Source organism: Silurus meridionalis, chromosome 16 (assembly GCF_014805685.1).
Source record: "Silurus meridionalis isolate SWU-2019-XX chromosome 16, ASM1480568v1, whole genome shotgun sequence".
In the NCBI taxonomy this organism is placed as follows: domain Eukaryota; kingdom Metazoa; phylum Chordata; class Actinopteri; order Siluriformes; family Siluridae; genus Silurus; species Silurus meridionalis.
This window is the reverse complement of record NC_060899.1, coordinates 2,299,447-2,319,605: the sequence shown is the minus strand read 5'-3', so window position 1 is coordinate 2,319,605 and position 20,159 is coordinate 2,299,447.

Genomic DNA, 20,159 nt, shown 5'->3' with positions numbered 1-20,159 from the left:
ATTTGTCCTGAGAAAGCATTTGCAGCAATATTTTATTTCATTTTTTTGTAGAACAGCAGAAAAAGTTTGACTAAATCTCTAACTTGTAAAGTTTGCGAATAGAGGAGATGGTCTGAGATCAATATCAAAGTACAGTAGCTTATTGGTTAAGCCATTGGACTTTGGATCTAAATGTTGCGAATTAAAATCCCAAGCACGCCAACCTGGCACTCTTGGGCCTCTGAGCAAGGGGAGAAAAAGTTTGTGGACACCTGAAGAGAAGATTGCTATGTTCTTCTTTCTGAACATCCCATTCCACATTTAGTTCCTACGTGCTCTTATTATGACCTCCACTATTCTGGGAAGATATTCTATTAAATCTGTTAGAGATTTGGGCAGATTCATTCAGCCACAAGGAAGTCAGTTAGTGATGTGAGGAGGCCTGGGGTTCAGTCAGCATTCACAATAATCCAAAAGGTGTTCAAAGGGCTGGAGACTCTCTCCGTAAATTTGACATAGATGTACAAAAATCTTTAGATACTAATATAATGAGATTTGTGAACTGAGGATTTTTTTGATCATAGCTCGATTTTTGGAATATTTATTGTAAACGTTCCTAAGGCCATATCCAAAGCTATTATCTGGTCGGTTTGACTTGAGCCATGAGTTCTGTGTCATAATAATGCAATGATAGATGACGGAAAATTTCAATCTCACAATCTCAAAGATGACAGCTCTCTGTTTGATCGCTAAACCTGAGGCTAATAATAAATCCTGGTGATGCTAGCGCCGGGCGAAGAGTTAGCTGAAGTCGTGGGTGTAGCAGTGTGTGACAGTGATATTCTCTACTGTCACAGGGAGGTAATTAATACACCCTAATCTCACTCGTGTGTTTCTGCATCACAGACAGTGATCGAGGCTTTCAGATATTTCATCTCTCTCACTCTCTCTCTCTCTCTCTCGCTCATGCTCTGTTCATTGTTACAACTCACTTCAGTGCTCATCAGCCCGTATCTTTGTCCTCATCATTCTCTCTCTGTCTCTTTTTTCTCTTTATCCGTCTCTGAGCGAATGCTCTCTCTCTCTCGCACTCACCCTTCATTTTTTTTTACTTCTTCTCCCCGTATATAATGTCTGCATGACCCACTATCAATCTTTTTCTTTTTCATTCTCTCTTTTTCTTCCTTTCACACCTTTTTTTTCACATCTACAACCTGCAAATCTTTTTTTTCTGGTCTCCGTTTCTGCTATCTGTAGCTCTTTCATAAATGTGCCTCTGGTGTGCTGTCTTTTATACTTTTGCTGGCGCATGGAAACGTAGCCGGACTTTAACGTAGCTACTGATACCCGTAAGCCTTTAGCATGAAAACTCCAGACTGTGCTTCGAGGAAGAAAGAAAGGTTTTGGTGAAATACAGCAACAAAGAAACGTTCAAGCGGCCAGTGAGAGACATCGTATAAAGTCATAGCGACTTTGACTCTCGCGAAGAAACTCTCGAGAATGCGAATCTCACCTTTAATACAAATATACAAATCAATGTGACTGTGCCAGCCAGCTAGCTAATAAACATCATATTTCACATTGAGTCCCAATTTTATGGCTTCAATTTTCTGAGAAGATGCTCTACTAGATTTTTGTGGAGATTCGTTCAGCTACAAGGGTGTTAGCAGAGTCAGGTACTGATGTACAGTAGATGAGGTGAGGAGCTCTATAGCAAGCCACTCAAGATCTTCCATACACTTCCATACACTTCCATCCCATGTAACGCATATCTTCTTGGAGTGGGCTTTGTGCACTGTGGTATTGTCATACTGAAAAAGGTTCGGGTCTTCTAGTTCAACCGAAGTGAAAATCTCATGCTACAGCATCCAAAGACGTCTGATACAATTGTGTGTCTCCAATTTTGTTAGTTATTTCACTATATTTAGTTCAGTTTAGTTTAATGTTTATTGTCATATGCACAGTAAAGAAACGTGTTCCCCCATACAATGAAATTCTTCATTTGCTGTCCACAATGAATACCACAAAATAAATAAACAAATATTTATAAGTATGTAAAGTGTATCTGCAGTGAGTGTGCAATCGGTGTGCAAAGTGATAAGTGATTGTGCAAGTTCTGTAATGAGTGTTCTATCAACTGTCAGTTGTGTAGGAGCCTGATGGCAGTGTGACAGAAAAAGTTCTTTAGCCTAGTAGTCCTGCATTTCACACTTCGGTACCTCCGACCTGAGGGAAGAGGTGTGAGAAGTCTGTGCTCTGGGTGGGTGGGATTCTTGAGGATTGAAGCAGTTCTTCTGCAGACTTTGCGCTAGTAAATGCTCTGCAGGGAAGACAGTGGAGTCCTTGTGATCTTCTCAGCAGTCACCACGAGAGTAGTGCTGCTGTACCACACAGTGATGCAGCTGGTCAAGACGCTCTCAATAGTGCAGCTGTAAAAGTTATGAGGACCTTAGGAGTCATGTCAAACTTGTCACTGATGTAGACACATAGATATTTAAAGCTGCTCACCCTCTCCACTTCAAGGTCCTTTCTCCCTCCTCATGTCCACTATTATGTCCTTTGTCTTGTCCGTGTTGAGGGAGAGGTTGTTGTTCTTACACCATGTCACCAGACTGTTCACCTCCTCTATATAGGCTGCTTCGTCCCTGGCAGAGATGCATCCTATAACTGCGGTTTCATCTGCAAACTTTACGATGATATTGTCCTTGTGAGAGGCAGTGCAGACGTGGGTGAACAGGGTGTAGAGGATAGGGCTGAGGACACAACCCTGTGAAATGCCAGTGTTTGTAATAATGCTGGCTGAGGTCCTATTTTCAATCCTGACAGACTGGTGTCTGCCAGTCAGAAAGATTAAAAGCCAGTCACAGAGTGTAGGGTGCAGGCCAAGTGTAGACAGTTTGTGGGTGAGTTTGTTAAAAGCAGAACATGAGTCCACAAAAGTATCCTGATATGAGTCTTTATTTTTTCCAGGTGGGAGAGGGAACAATGGAGGGCAGCCGCAATGGCATCTGAGCTCAACCTGATGGGCCGGTAGGCATACTGCAGGGGGTCTATTGTTGGTTAGACATGTTCGATAATACATTAATGCTCATCATCCTGTGTCTTTGCATATAAGCCATTATGCATGAGAGAAACTGCCTGAGTTGCTGATATAGTACAGTAATCAAAACCTTCTGATCAATCAGGATTGAGGATTTAAAGGATTCTAGAAAGCTGAGGATTTAGAATAATGAGGTGGAGACTGGAGAGAAATATGAGGTGGTAATTATTAACAATTACAATTAGTTGGTAATTATTAACTAGGATTGACCTCACACACAAACACACACAAACACACACACACAAAAATGCACACAAGCTATAAACTAGCGCTGGCTTTTATCTCGGCTTTTCCAAAATCACACACCCTGTCATCGCTTTTGCTTGAATTCACATTTCTATACAAATAAATAAAAGATGATGGTTGATTTTTGATTTCCTCAGCATATCTAAATAATAAAGCTCTTATATAAGTATTAATCGTTGAGAATGGCTTTAAATCGGACAGGAAACTCTGCACTTTTGGCGATTCGCGGACACAACGGCAGTGCGCAATCAGCAGTCCGTAGCTTGAGCACAAAACTCAGCAGTGACAGAGCGGCTCAGAAACAAACAGCTGACTTCTTCTTTTTCTTCTTCTTCTTTTTCTTCATTTTTCAACTGTTCCGTTAGGGGTCGTCACAGCGGATCATCCATCTTCATACCCCCCTGTTCTCTACATCCGCCTCTTTCGAACCAACTACCTAGTCTTCCCTCACCACATCCATAAACCTCCTCCTTGGACTTCCTCTTTTCCTCCTTCCTGGTGGCTGGATGTCCCTCCTCTGCACATGTCCAAACCATCTCAATCTCACCTCCCTCACCTTGTCTCTAAAACATCCTACTGGCGCTGTCCTTTTAATAAACTAATTTCTAATCCTGTCCATCGTCGTCACTCCCAACGAAAACCTCAACATCTTCAGCTCTGCTACCTCCAGCTCCACCTCCTGTCTTTTACTCAATGCCACTGTCTCTAAACCGTACAACATCTCAGGTCTCACCACAGTCCTATAAACTTTCCCTTTCACTCTCACAGATACTCTTCTTTCACAAATCACTCCTGCTATCACTCTTCTCCACCCACTCCACCCTGCCTGCACTCTTTTCTTCACTTCTCTAACACACTCTCCATTACTGTTGACCCCAGGTACCTGAACTCCTCCACCTTCTCCACCTCTTCTCCCTGCAACCGCACCCCTCCACTGCCCTTCCTCTTATTCACACACGTACTCTGTTGTGTGTCTGACTTTCATTTCCCCTTCTCTCCAGCGTTTACCTCCCCCTGCTCCCTACTCTCACCACAAATCACAACATTTACATTTACATTTATGGCGTTTGACACACGCCCCTATCCAGAGTGACTTTTCGACCTTCCAAACCAAAGTCCGGAGCTACCACCTCTGCACAACATCATCCACAAAAATCAACTTCTGCCAACGCCTTACAGTCTCCAATCTCCTTCAGGTTGCATCTCCTACATAGAACATAGTCCACCTGTGTGCACCTTCCTCCACTGTTTTACGTCACCCTATGCTCCGCCTTCTTCTCAAAATACAGATTCACCTCTGCCATGAAATTCAGGTTTGTGATCCGCATGTTTGATTTGGCACATGTTTTACGCTGGATATCCTTCATAACGCAACCCTTCACTTTTATCTGGGCTTGGGACCGGCACTAAGAGTGCACTGACTTGTGCAACCCTAATGGCTGCATTCGGAAACGAAGAGCAGACATGCTGCGCAATTTCCACTTAGATGACCTTGTTTGCGTGCACTCGCATTTTTTTTTTTATTTATTATTGCACTTTTATAAACAAAGATAAAGCCAAGCCAGTTCAAAGTTCCCTCAGCTGAATAGGAGCGTTTTGTTGTAATCTTTTTTTTTTTTACTCTTTCGTAAGCTGACATTTGCGTCTCGGCGATGGGAGTTTTAGCATTAACAGAGATCTGTGTTTAAATCGGTAGAGAATGAGGAGGGTGCACAGGAAAGGTCAACCATTTAAGCAAATATATATATATATATATATATATATATATATATATATATATATATATATATACACACACATTATAGTTGGAAAACTTTTGGTAATAAAGTGTATATACTGTGTGTGTGTGTGTGTGTGTATATATATATATATATATATATATATATATATATATATATATATATATATATATAAGTCAAGTCAAGTTTATTTCTATAGCGCTTTTCACGACAGACATTGTCTCAAAGCAGCTTTACAGAAATCAACAGTGATGGTGAATGGTGTGTGTTTATTCCTGATGAGCAAGCCGTGGCGACTGTGGCAAGGAAAAACTTCCTTAGATGTTATGAGGAAGAAACCTTGAGAGGAACCAGACTCAAAAGGGGAACCCATCCTCATTTGGGTGACATCAAGAGTTTGATGATAAATCTTCAACAATACAGAACACTGGAGAGTGAGAACTAACATGAGCACTGGAGTATAAGATTATAAATAATGTTCTTTCTACAGTCTTATACAGTAATATATATATATATATATATATATATATATATATATATATATATATATATATATATATATACACTCATTAAGGATAAATACACAATAATGTAAAATAAAATAAGTAAATTTTGTTCTTGTATTCTGTAGAGTTGTTTTGAAAAAATATCTATTGTGAAAAGCGAACTAGAAATTAATTTTTTTATTTAATTTAATTAAGAAACCCTAACCTGTTCCAGCATGACAATAGCTCTGTGCACAAAGTCAACTCCATGAAGATCTGCTTTCCATGGGTTGGAGTTGAAGATCTCCTGCTATAGAGCTTTAAACCTATTGAACACCTTTAGGATGAATGTAAACGCATTCAGGCCTCCTCACCTTCTCACTTACATCAGTACCTGTCTACTTAGACCCTTATAGCTCAATGAATCTCCAAAAATCTGCACAAAATCTCTTCCCAGAAGAGTTGGAGCTTGTGCCTGGGGTGTGAGATTATAAATAATGTTCTTTCTACAGTCTTATACAGTAATATATATATATATATATATATATATATATATATATATATATATATATATATATATATATATATATATATACATATATATATACACTCATTAAGGATAAATACACAATAATGTAAAATAAAATAAGTAAATTTTGTTCTTGTATTCTGTAGAGTTGTTTTGAAAAAATATGGAAAAATACTATGGCAACAAGAAAAGTATTAGAACAAGCACAGTGTGAGTTTATTATTAAAGTTTACGGTCTGTATCATGTAACACCCTCTATTTATATCAATCAATACTGATCATCTGAGACAAATCTACTGAGAACATCATCACTCTATCAGTGTTCTGTTACAAATCTCTCTCTCTCTCTCTCTCTCTCTCTCTCTCTCTCTCTGGCTGTCTCCTTCTTGTCCTACAATCTTTTTTTTCTGTCTTTCTATCTTCTACGCCCTCTATCTTACTTTTTCTCAGTGCGCCCCCTTCTCTCCACTGTCTGTCTGTCTGTCTGTCTGTCTGTCCGTCTGTCTGTCTGTCTGTCTGTCTGTCTGTCTGTCTATCTCTTGTCTCCTTCTGTCTGACTTTCTCACCCTGCCCCTCTCACTCTCTGTCTCTGTGTCTTTCTGTCTCGCTTTTCTTATCTGTCTCTTCTATATCTCTCCCTCTGTCTCCCTCTGCACGTCTTCTTCTGACTTTCTCTCTGCTTTTCCCCACTCTTCCTATCGCTGTCTCTCTTTATCTTACTTTCTATCGCTTTCTTCCTCTCTTAATCCGTCTCCCCATCTGCCTGTCTCCCTTTCTTTTCTCTTTCTCTCTATGCCCTTCTGTCTTGCTTTCATGATGTGTCTCGGTCTGTATCTCACTCTCCTTCTGTCTTTCTCTCTGTGTCTCCCTCTTTCCAACTGTCTGTCTGTCTCTCACTCTTGCACTCTCTTTCCCTCTCTGTATTCTTTTCTCTCTCCTCTCTTTCACACACACCTTCTCTGTCTCCTTTTCTCCCCCTGTCATTCTACTTGTTTTTTTGTCCGTTTATATCTCTCCATCTCCATATGTTTGTCTTTTATCTGTCAGTTTTACTCTCTCTCTCTCTCTCTCTCTCTCTCTCTCTCTCTCTCTCTCTCTCTCCAGATTGTCCTGATATGATTATTGCATTACACTTGCTAACACACAGCCAGTGTGAGTTATTATTCAGTCTGATATACAATCAGCTCGAATCATTTCAGATGAGACTTGAGTCTGTGTCCCCGTGCAGGTGGAAGATCATTTATTTATACACACCACACTGAAATCTCTCATTCTGGGTTTGTCTTTTTCTCTGTAAGTGCAGAGCAGCATCATTACTGAGCTTTAGTTCAGTTACAGGGTTACCAAATCCTCCAAACATACATCACTGACATAACTTTTAATATATTTTTGTCCATGACTATGTATAAAATGATTCCCATTAGTCATGGTCAGAGAGAGAGAGAGAGAGAGAGAGAGAGAGAGCACCAGTCAGAGCTCGCAAACAGCATCCGAATCAACAAACTGCACAAGCTCGAATATATTCATGTGGATTTAAATAAACAATAGTGAATAATAATAATGGCTTTTTTTCATTCCACAATAAGTGACCGAGGAGCAGAAACTAATTCAGTTGCAGATACACTTACGAGGACATTTACAAGACGGAGTTTTCAAGAAAAGCTTGACATTGTGAATAGTTGTTCAGCTTTTTCATGAATCATTTATACTTTTTTTCCTGTGGAATTTTCACAAAAACACACAATTTACCTCTAATTTTAAATCCCCAGGAAAACCGTAATGCACTGAAAATATTAAGAAAAAACCCGGAGTGATTTTATGAGGTTACAATTGATGCTTCTGTTAGAGATGATGTGTGTGGAGGTGCAGTTGCGGCTACAGTGAAAGGAAACGTGTTGAATTGTGTTCATTGGGTTTCTGCTTTAGTGATGACGTTCATTCTTACTGTATGAGATCTGTGTGTGTGATGCAGCGCTCTGTTCTACTGCGTCTCTATAATACTGATGCTTTCTGTAGCTGTGGCGTAAAAATGATGGGATTTAGAGGTGGATTGATTGAGGAAGGATGCCACTGAAGGCCTCGGGGTGAAATACATGACCTGATACTGGGGTATATACACACTCTTGCCTTTCCTATATCTAGATGCTTTTCCTTTTTTTCACCAGTTGTACAGCTCTTTCTCTCTTTTTTCTTGCCTCAGTTCCCTCTTTCTATTTTAATAAATCCATATACCATTTTTTCCCTTTTATATAAGTTTTTTATACTTGTCTGAATTTACAGACAGAGAGAGAGAGAGAGAGAGAGAGAGAGAGAGAGGAAAGTGTATATACAGATAATAAGTGGAAAAGACTAATAAAAAAACAAAAAGGAATATGGAGAGGAAGAGAGGGACAAAGAGAAATATAAGCAGAAACAGAGAAAAAGAGTAGGAGAGAGGGAGAAACCATGATGGGGAGAGAGAGAGAGAGAGAGAGAGAGAGAGAGAGAGAGAGAAAGAAATGAGAAATCAGACAGGTTCAGTAAATAATCGAATGTTGTCTAAACACAATCAGAGAACTGAGGAGAAATTGTGTGTGTGTGTGTGTGTGTGTGTGTGTGTGTGTGTGTAAACACCTCCCTCAGCAGCAGTGTACCTGAAGCTCTTCTTTGAACTGAGCCTTACTTTAAATCAGGAGAGTTTTAAAGCGATTTTGCTAAATAAATAAATAAATAAAAACTGTTTAAAAAAAAAAAAAAAAGAAAAAGAAAAAACCTGTCATGAAATTTCACGCTCACGTGGACGTCACGGATAAAAAATAAATAAATCCAAATCCACATGGGTGGCATTTTCTCTCCGGCTTCGCTCATCACATTCAGAGGTACAAATGTGCTGCATGGCCAAAACACCAACAGGCAGCGAAATAACAGCACAGATTTACACTGCAGAGAAGCTTACGCTCTGTGTTTTCTAGAAGTTTTATTCACACACACACACACACACACACTTACACACACACACACTCACGGCTCTGAAGGTTGCTGACAGGCAGGTAGTTTTAATCACTGCTAACTGTGATATGACGCTGACGCCTCTGAACGAGCTGTCGCTCCTTCTGCCAACAGCTATTTATTTATTTATTCATTTATTTATTTACACTATATGGACAAAAGTTTGTAGACACCTGACAAAAGGATTGCCATGTGCTTTTTTTTAAACATCCCATTCCACATTGAGTTTCCATTCACTCCTACAATAAACTTTACTCTTCTGGGAAGATGTTCCACTAGATTTTGTGGAGATTTTGTGGAGATTTTGTGAAGATTTTGTTCTGTTTTACCACGAGGGTGTTAGTAAAGTCAGGTACTGATGTAGGTGAGAAACCCCCTGAAATAGCAGATCTTCATGGAGCTGGCTTTGTGCAGAAGAGCATCATTATGCAGGAACAGGTTTGGGTCTCCTAGTTAAAGCGAAGGGAAAATTCAATGCTAGAGGAACCAAATGAGCTTGGAAAAGTAGGGTGTACCAATAGTTTTGCCCATATAGTGTATCTGTTCTACTGCTTCTATTTTTTCTATTTTAAGCGATAATCATTTAACATAGCATATTTTTGTATTAAATAAATACAATTAAAGAAATATTTATTTGAATGACACCAGAATATTTTGAATAGTTTTGGCAACCTTGTGAAACATGGTGGTGGGAGCATACTTACGTTTCTCACTAATCTCCTCCTACTTGTCCATTACATACCATGTTTATTTGTTTGTTTGTTTTTCATTCGAAGTTGTTCTGCAAGATGTTCAAAGTGGGTTTTTTTGTAAATAATAACCAACCGAACTTCAATGAATAGTTTTCCGGCTCGGTGTTTTTGGTCTTCATGATGTTTTTTGGAGAGCATGTGGAGATCATGTACACAAGGACTCATTTAACTAATTATGTGACTTAGCGAAGAGTGTTGTCGGTCAGCAGCACTCGCAGTTTCGGGGTTCCCATTTTAGAGACAGCGCCATCTTGCAAACGCCACGGCCGCCATCTTCCTGCAGTATAAAGAGACATTTACACTGATGCCATTTGGCAGACGCTCTTCTCCAGAGCAACTTACAAACGAGCAGGGGAGGGTTAAGAGCCTTGCTCAAGGCCCCAGCAGTGGTGGCTTGGTGGTGGTGGAAATTTAACCTGTGACCTTCCAAAACAAAGTCCGATGCCTTAACCACTGAGCTTCAACCTCCTCAATGATTCCTCGCGTTCCTTGCCAGATTGTGTTGTCAGCTCTCTGCTCTCTCGAGACCTTCGAGCCCGTGTTTTTCCCTCACGGATATCTTAGTTTGGGTTTTGGATCTTCTCAGCGTGCACTTCCGGGTCAGCGGCCATCTTTTCATTTTTCCCACACCACTCGGTATTTAGTACTTTAACCCTGAAGATCCTGATCCTAAATACTTACACAGCAAACTTTTTCTTTATTTTACTTTAGAAAAAAATTAATTCCTCCCACCCATGATTTTATTTTGTGTGTGTATATATATATATATATATATATATATATATATATATATATATATATATATATATATATATAAAATTTATTTTTTGAATATATTATTTCAAGGTTAGAACAAGGTGGTAAATACTTATGCAAACAAATAAGAATTTGATAAATGATGCATTAATAGTACAAATCATTATTCTGGACCAGCTTATAGTTCACTGTGTGTGTGTGTGTGTGTGTGTGTGTGTGTGTGTGTGTGTGTGTGTGTGTGTGTGTGTGTGTACAAATGCCTTCTACAGTGAACAAGTCATAAAAGAGCATTTTGTGTGTATTTTATTTCACACCTGAGACAAATGATAGTCAGAAACAAAGAAAACAAGAAAGATTAATGTGGTTAATATAAATGCTGTTTCTTCTGAAATAAAGTGAAAATGCAGGAAGGACGAAAATGACATAACTGACATATTGCTCGAGCATATAATGATGGGTGCGTGTGTGTGTGTGTGTGTGTGTGTGTGTGTGTGTGTGTGTGTGTGTGTGTGTGTGTAAATAGATGGATTAATGTGTGTAATAATGTCTGTACTGGGTTGTAACTAACAGACCATTAGACAAAACACACACACACACACACACACACACACACACACACACACACACACACAAACACACACTAAATGGCATCAAATTTTGTTATTGTACATTAATAATAATGGTGTTAGAAACTTCACTATAATGTTATTAATTCTACTCTTAGTTCACAAACTTGCATATAATGGAACACAATCTACTACAAACTCTATTAAACTGTTATTAACTCTATTAATATGCTACACTAAATTAATTAAAACTATTAAGTAATTTAAAAAGATACTTTTCTATAACATTGCAATCATATTTTCTAAATCCTGAAAAAAAAACATTATTAAACCTGTTACAGCACAACCACAGAAACTTTATTACTAATCCTACTGCATTGTTATGCTACGCTAACTTTATTACAACCCTACTACAAACATTACATAAACATTTTACAATTCTATTACTACATTACAAACAATATTACCACTCTACTACAATGTTACTACTATATTACAATTCTATTACTACATTACTAACAATGATACACCTTTACTACAGTCACTCTACTACAACATCACTACTGTACTGCAATTCTATTACTACATTACTAACAATATTACACCTCTACTACAGAAACTCTTCTAACATGTTACTAATATATTACAATTCTATTACTACATTACTAAAAATTGTACACCTTTACTACAGTAACTCTACTACATCATTACTATTACAATTCTATTACTACATTACTAACAATATTACACCTCTACCACTGTAACTCTACTACAATGTTAAAACTATATTACAATTATATTACTACACTAACAATATTACACCTCTACCACTGTAACTCTACTACAACGTTACTACTATATTACAATTCTATTACTACACTAACAATATTACACCTCTACCACTGTAACTCTACTACAACGTTACTACTATATTACAATTCTATTACTACACTAACAATATTACACCTCTACCACTGTAACTCTACTACAACGTTACTACTATATTACAATTCTATTACTACACTAACAATATTACACCTCTACCACTGTAACTCTACTACAACGTTACTACTATATTACAATTCTATTACTACACTAACAATATTACACCTCTACCACTGTAACTCTACTACAACGTTACTACTATATTACAATTCTATTACTACACTAACAATATTACACCTCTACCACTGTAACTCTACTACAACGTTACTACTATATTACAATTCTATTACTACACTAACAATATTACACCTCTACCACTGTAACTCTACTACAACGTCACTACTATATTACAATTCTATTACTACACTAACAATATTACACCTCTACCACTGTAACTCTACTACAACGTCACTACTATATTACAATTCTATTACTACACTAACAATATTACACCTCTACCACTGTAACTCTACTACAACGTCACTACTATATTACAATTCTATTACTACACTAACAATATTACACCTCTACCACTGTAACTCTACTACAACGTCACTACTATATTACAATTCTATTACTACACTAACAATATTACACCTCTACCACTGTAACTCTACTACAACGTCACTACTATATTACAATTCTATTACTACACTAACAATATTACACCTCTACCACTGTAACTCTACTACAACGTCACTACTATATTACAATTCTATTACTACACTAACAATATTACACCTCTACCACTGTAACTCTACTACAACGTTACTACTATATTACAATTCTATTACTACACTAACAATATTACACCTCTACCACTGTAACTCTACTACAACGTCACTACTATATTACAATTCTATTACTATACTAACAATATTACACCTCTACCACTGTAACTCTACTACAACGCCACTACTATATTACAATTCTATTACTACACTAACAATATTACACCTCTACCACTGTAACTCTACTACAACGTTACTACTATATTACAATTCTATTACTACACTAACAATATTACACCTCTACCACTGTAACTCTACTACAACGTCACTACTATATTACAATTCTATTACTACACTAACAATATTACACCTCTACCACTGTAACTCTACTACAACGTCACTACTATATTACAATTCTATTACTACACTAACAATATTACACCTCTACCACTGTAACTCTACTACAACGTTACTATATTACAATTCTATTACTACACTAACAATATTACACCTCTACCACTGTAACTCTACTACAACGTTACTACTATATTACAATTCTATTACTACACTAACAATATTACACCTCTACCACTGTAACTCTACTACAACGTTACTACTATATTACAATTCTATTACTACACTAACAATATTACACCTCTACCACTGTAACTCTACTACAACGCCACTACTATATTACAATTCTATTACTACACTAACAATATTACACCTCTACCACTGTAACTCTACTACAACGTCACTACTATATTACAATTCTATTACTACACTAACAATATTACACCTCTACCACTGTAACTCTACAACAACGTTACTACTATATTACAATTCTATTACTACACGAACAATATTACACCTCTACCACTGTAACTCTACTACAACGTCACTACTATATTACAATTCTATTACTACACTAACAATATTACACCTCTACCACTGTAACTCTACTACAACGTTACTACTATATTACAATTCTATTACTACACTAACAATATTACACCTCTACCACTGTAACTCTACTACAACGTTACTACTATATTACAATTCTATTACTACACTAACAATATTACACCTCTACCACTGTAACTCTACTACAACGTTACTACTATATTACAATTCTATTACTACACTAACAATATTACACCTCTACCACTGTAACTCTACTACAACGTCACTACTATATTACAATTCTATTACTACACTAACAATATTACACCTCTACCACTGTAACTCTACAACAACGTTACTACTATATTACAATTCTATTACTACACTAACAATATTACACCTCTACCACTAACTCTACAACAACGTTACTACTATATTACAATTTATTACTACACTAACAATATTACACCTCTACCACTGTAACTCTACTACAACGTTACTACTATATTACAATTCTATTACTACACGAACAATATTACACCTCTACCACTGTAACTCTACAACAACGTTACTACTATATTACAATTCTATTACTACACTAACAATATTACACCTCTACCACTAACTCTACAACAACGTTACTACTATATTACAATTCTATTACTACTAACAATATTACACCTCTACCACTGTAACTCTACTACAACGTTACTACTATATTACAATTCTATTACTACACTAACAATATTACACCTCTACCACTGTAACTCTACTACAACGTTACTACTATATTACAATTCTATTACTACACTAACAATATTACACCTCTACCACTGTAACTCTACTACAACGTTACTACTATATTACAATTCTATTACTACACTAACAATATTACACCTCTACCACTGTAACTCTACTACAACGTTACTACTATATTACAATTCTATTACTATACTAACAATATTACACCTCTACTACAGACTAACATTAAATACTCTAAATATATATACTTTACTAATGCTACTAAATAGTTACTGTGCCTTTACTATCAAAACATCTGCATCACTATGTATACAATAGTACATTACAGTGTTACTACTGAAATTCTACTACAACATTGCTAATTCACATTCACTACACACTGCAAATACACACTGCATAGCTGGTACACAAAAACATGAACATGATGAAATGGACATGTGGCTTTGCATAGTTACATGACATATAACTGTTATCACTCAGGGTGTACTCACTTTTGTTTTCCAGCTATTTAGACAATGATGGCTGTATGTTGAGTTATTTTTAGCAGACAGTAAATCTGTACTGTTATACAAGCTGCACTAATGACTACTCTAAAATATATTCAAGTTTCATTTCTATAGTATTAAGAAGATACTTAAATGGTTGCTAAAATGTAAGGGGTGCACTTACTTTTGTGAAATACTGTATAATCAAATTCCCGAGGCAGTCACCTGGAATGGTTTTCAGGGCACAGTTGTGCCTGGTCAAGAGTTCATTTGTGACACCTTCTTGCCTTCTTAATGCTTTAAATCAGTCATCTAGTGCAGAGAAATAGGTGAGTGCTTCGCCATATTAGTGCTAATACAACTACTGTACAAATCCATATTTCGTCAAGAAACACTCAGTGAACTGAAGATAAAAAGACATCATAACCTTAAGAAGCAAATGTCAATCAATCTGAAAAATCACAAGAACTTTAAATGTATCCCCCAAGTGCAGTCTGTAAAACTATCAAATGCTACGATGAAACAGCTCTCATGAGGACAGTGCTATTAAAGGGAGACCAAGAGCTACCTCTGCTGCAGAGGATAAGTCTCTTTAAAAATTCATTGTTTTTTACTCCTTGTTTAATCGCAAGACCAATAAAAATCTGCTCTGACAACCACAAAAAAAATCCATTAAATATAAAAATACATTCATGTTGACTGGGTGAAATGTCAAATTTTGTATCAGAATAGATCATTAGAAGCGGTAAAATGCCAACCTTTCCTTCCGCATTTATTATTATTATTTTTTGTAATTTTGAGTTTGCAACTAAGAAACAGACTGTTCTGATTAAATCTGCGTTTCCTCTCACACAGTCTCATCTTTCTGCACAAAACATTTGGATGGAGTGAGTCACACACTCGGACATGCTGATACAAATTGGCTTGGAGTGTGTGTGTGTGTGTGTGTGTGTGTGTGTGTGTGTGTGTGTGTGTGTTTGAGCATGTGTGTGTTTGACGGCACTGAACAGCAGCAGGCTTCATGGGAGAGCGTGCTAACAAGTGTTTGCGCTAACACATGGGAAGTGTTTGCTGAGCGCAACTGATAGGCTCATTAGCTGCTGCATGGTGTGTTTCTTCAGGACACACACACACAAACACACACACAGTCTGTCTTTCTAACTTTTAATTTAATTTCAGTAGTATGACCGCCAAAAAAAAAAAATAATATAAACATTTCAAAATATAAAGAAAAAAAAGAAAAAACACAGTGCTAGTAATTGTGAAAAATAAATAAAAAACTATTAAATAATATTAAATATTATATTATATTATATTATATTATATTATATTATATCATATTATATCATATATATCATATATCACAAGTCTACAATATAATATAAAATACATAAATGTAAATATTTCACAAATAATCTGAGATGTAAACTAGAAAAGATTTTTATAATAAAAAAAGGTTTTAATGACAAATAGTAATAATGCAGTTAAATAGATAAATACATTTAAATACTAAATGTCTGTAAAAAAAAATGTATTAAAAAAATGTTCAGACCCTTTACTCAAGTACTTCGCCGAAAGTTATATACAGTTATATACTTATAGCACATACACATACTTTTCTTTCTTCTCATATCCAGTGATGTTGGGTAGCTGGGGTCAGAGCTCACGGTAAACCATCACCGTTACCACGTCCCTGAAGCACAGAGGGTTAAGAACCTCAGAGTGGCAGGTTGGCGATTCTGGTGCATGAACCCCCAACCTTCTGATCAGTAACATAAAGCTGCACCTCTCCGGTAATAATGGTGTGAAAATAGTGTGGTGGTAGAAATAATAAGAGTAGAAGCAGAAATAGTAGAAGAAGTGGTAGAAGAAGAGGAAGTAGTGGTGCTGGTAGATTTATGATTTAAGATTAAATGAAGAATAAAACTGGTAAATTGAAATGGAAACCTGGTCAGCTGTTTAGAAAATTATGCATTAAACAAACAGGACTGTGAATATAAAATAAGAATAAATGATAGTAAAAAGAGTACTAATAGGAGTAGAAGTGGTAGAGGTAGAGCTCGTAGCAATGGTGTTCAGTTTGAATGGGGAGCATCAGTGGACAGCTTTTTTCAGGTCTCTCCAGAGATGTTTAATACGGTTCATGTGAGGGCTTTAGCTGGGCCTCTCTTTTAGAGAATGAAATAATTTCGGAATATTTTATTATATATACAGTAGTCCCCCGTTCATCGTGGTGGTTACATTCCAAAATATAATTATAATTATATTTTATTAAAAAATATATAATTTCAACATAAAACTCCATTAAAACAATTCCCTAGACGTTTTTTTGGCTCTCCGTGATAGACCGGGAAAATCAGCGAAACAAATGAATGTGGCAAAAGCAATTTCCCGCGGTAAAGCGGGGGATTACTGATTGTTTCATACAGCATATACATAGTTTGTTGTTGTGCAGAGCACATTGATTTTAAAATAAAAATAGAAATAAAAAAATTATTAAAGGACAATAAAATGAAAAATAAAAATGGAAACAATAAAGCTGTGATTTTCAAAGGCGTGTGTACAAGAACTGTTTCGCTCTAAACTAGAGGACGTTGTGGTCAGTGAAGGACAGTGGACGTTGTTCTCCTGCCTGCTCTGTGTGTGTGTGTGTGTGTGTGTGTGTGTGTGTGTGTGTGTGTGTGTTTTATCTCCGATATCAGCGTGTGTTTACTGACTGTGTAATATTTCATTCCTCTGTTTCACAGTGAAATTCACTTCTGTCACACGAAGGTAATTAATACACTCTCATCTCATATGTCACACACACACACACACATACACACACACACACACAGACAGGCAGAGTGATAGTCTTTCAAACATTTAATATCTCTCTCTCTTTATCTATCTATCTATCTATCTATCTATCTATCTATCTATCTATCTATCTATCTATCTATCTATCTATCTATCTATCTATCTATCTATCTGTCTATCTGTCTATCTATCTATCTATTGTACATTTTATTTAATTTCTTTTTCTATATCTTTTCCTCATCTCTCTTTTTTCTCCCTTGTACACCTCATTTCAGTTTTATCATCATTCTCTCTCTCTCTCTCTCTCTCTCTCTCTCTTTTATGCATCCAACCTTGTTTCTCTTTCTTTCTTTCTTTCTTTCTTTCTTTCTTTCTTTCTTTCTTTCTTTCTTTTGTTAATTCTTTCTTTCTCTCTTTTCTTTCTTTCTCTCTTTCCGTCTTTCTGTCTTTCATTCTTTTAAGTTCTCTCTATTTATTTTCTTTCCTTTCTTCGATTTTCTCATTATTCTCTCTCTCACTCTGTCTCTCTCTCACATTTTCTCTCTCTCTCTGTTTATCGTACATCTCTCTCCAGTTCTTATCATTCTGTATCTTTGTCCTCATCCCCCCCTCTCTCTTTTTATCCTTTTTATCTATCTCTGTGTGAATCCCATATCTCTCAAGTTCCTCCTTCATTTCTTTCTCTCCCTGTGTGTAATGTCTGTATGACCCAGTATCTATCTTTCACACTGTCCAATTATATTTCAATACTTAAAAAAAAAGAAAAATTCTGCTTCATGGATCCATTTTTTCCCCCTGGCAGCCTGTATTTTATTTTATAAATCAGAAAAAAAAAAACTCTTGAGTCTCAGAATGAAAGGCTGTTTATAGCTGCTATAACATTAGGAGTAACTTGAATATCATGTTTCCTGACCATCCTGGTAACTATAAATGGATAAATAAATTTACATGTAAATGTTGGCAAGTGACTTTACTATAGGAAGAATAAAATACTTGATATGCGGTTCATGAATGTTAATAAATGTCTGCATTTTTCAGTCAGTAGAAATTGAGAATCGATATAATATTAGAATACGCATGTTAAAAACATGCTGACCAATCAGAATCGAGAAGTGTTCAGCATCGTCTTAGTTTTCTAATAATGAACAGTCTCTGATTGGCCATCTGCCCCATCAGTCTATAAAAGTAGGCGGTTCTCGTCTGTTTATTGGCAAATTGTACAAAGTATTAAATCTGGGGATTAAAGTTAGAGGTCTGGCCCACGGGACTAAATCATGGCTGACTTTAGTAATCACATCATAAGCATTCTTTATAGCCACAGAATATATTTCCGAGATGTTAAAAACACATTAATCTTGTTTTTCCACCTTAAAATACATCAATATGTCAGCGCGGTGCTTATATCGTCCCCTCGTCCGACCGTAAGCGGCATAATCATCCCAACATCCTTCACATCGGAGGTTGATTGATGATCTCGTGGTGCATGTACATATTCTGTTCATTTCACGTGCTATAAATACGCAGCATGCCCCCGTTGCTTGGGGGTGGAAGCGGGGTTGGTGGGGGTGGGCCAAGTTTTTCAGGTTTATCATCGCATCAATCACAGAATTGTTCGGAAACCTGAGCAGTAGGAGCATGCAGGAGCTTATGGATGGCGTGTTGGGGGCATTATATAATGTTTTAGTGTGACGAAGAGTGTTAGTTTGAATGTGTCGCAGCCAGGGGCAATAGGGGCAAACCCGTCTTAGTCTGGGGGACAAACAGCCAGTCTGTTACCCCATACATTGGAAATCCTAATCTGTGAATCCTTTAGTAGCTTAATTGGTGATGAAAGGAAGGAAGGAAGGATAATAGGAATTTAGAGAGTGAAGTAAAGAAGGAAAGGAGGGAGAGAAGGAAGATACAGAGAGAGGAAAAGAATCAAGAAAGGAACATAAATAAAGAAAGGAAATGAGGAAAAGGGAGGAAGGAAGGAAGGAAGGAAGGAAGGAAGGAAGGAAGGAAGGAAGGAAGGAAGGATGGACAGAAAATAGGGAATCAAGGAATGGTGGAAGGGCAAAAAGAATCAAAAGGTGCAGAAATCAGAAAAGAAAAGGTTTGTGCATACAAAGTATAAGGTTTATAGAGTGTTTATAACATATTGTATATAAAGTATGTTGTGTGTAAACACATATGAAGTGTGTACAGCGTGCAGTGTAAACGTGTAGAAATATACGTGTATACTGTGTGCTGTAAACATGCAAGACATGCTTGTGCAATATCTGGCAGCGGTTTGATTCAGTGGTCCGTGTTGTTATTCACATTGTTAAGTGTTGTGTTGTTATGTTTTGTTATTTTTATTTGAAAGTCCAAAAAAGCACAAAATAAATGCCAAAAACTCGGGTCTCAAAAAAT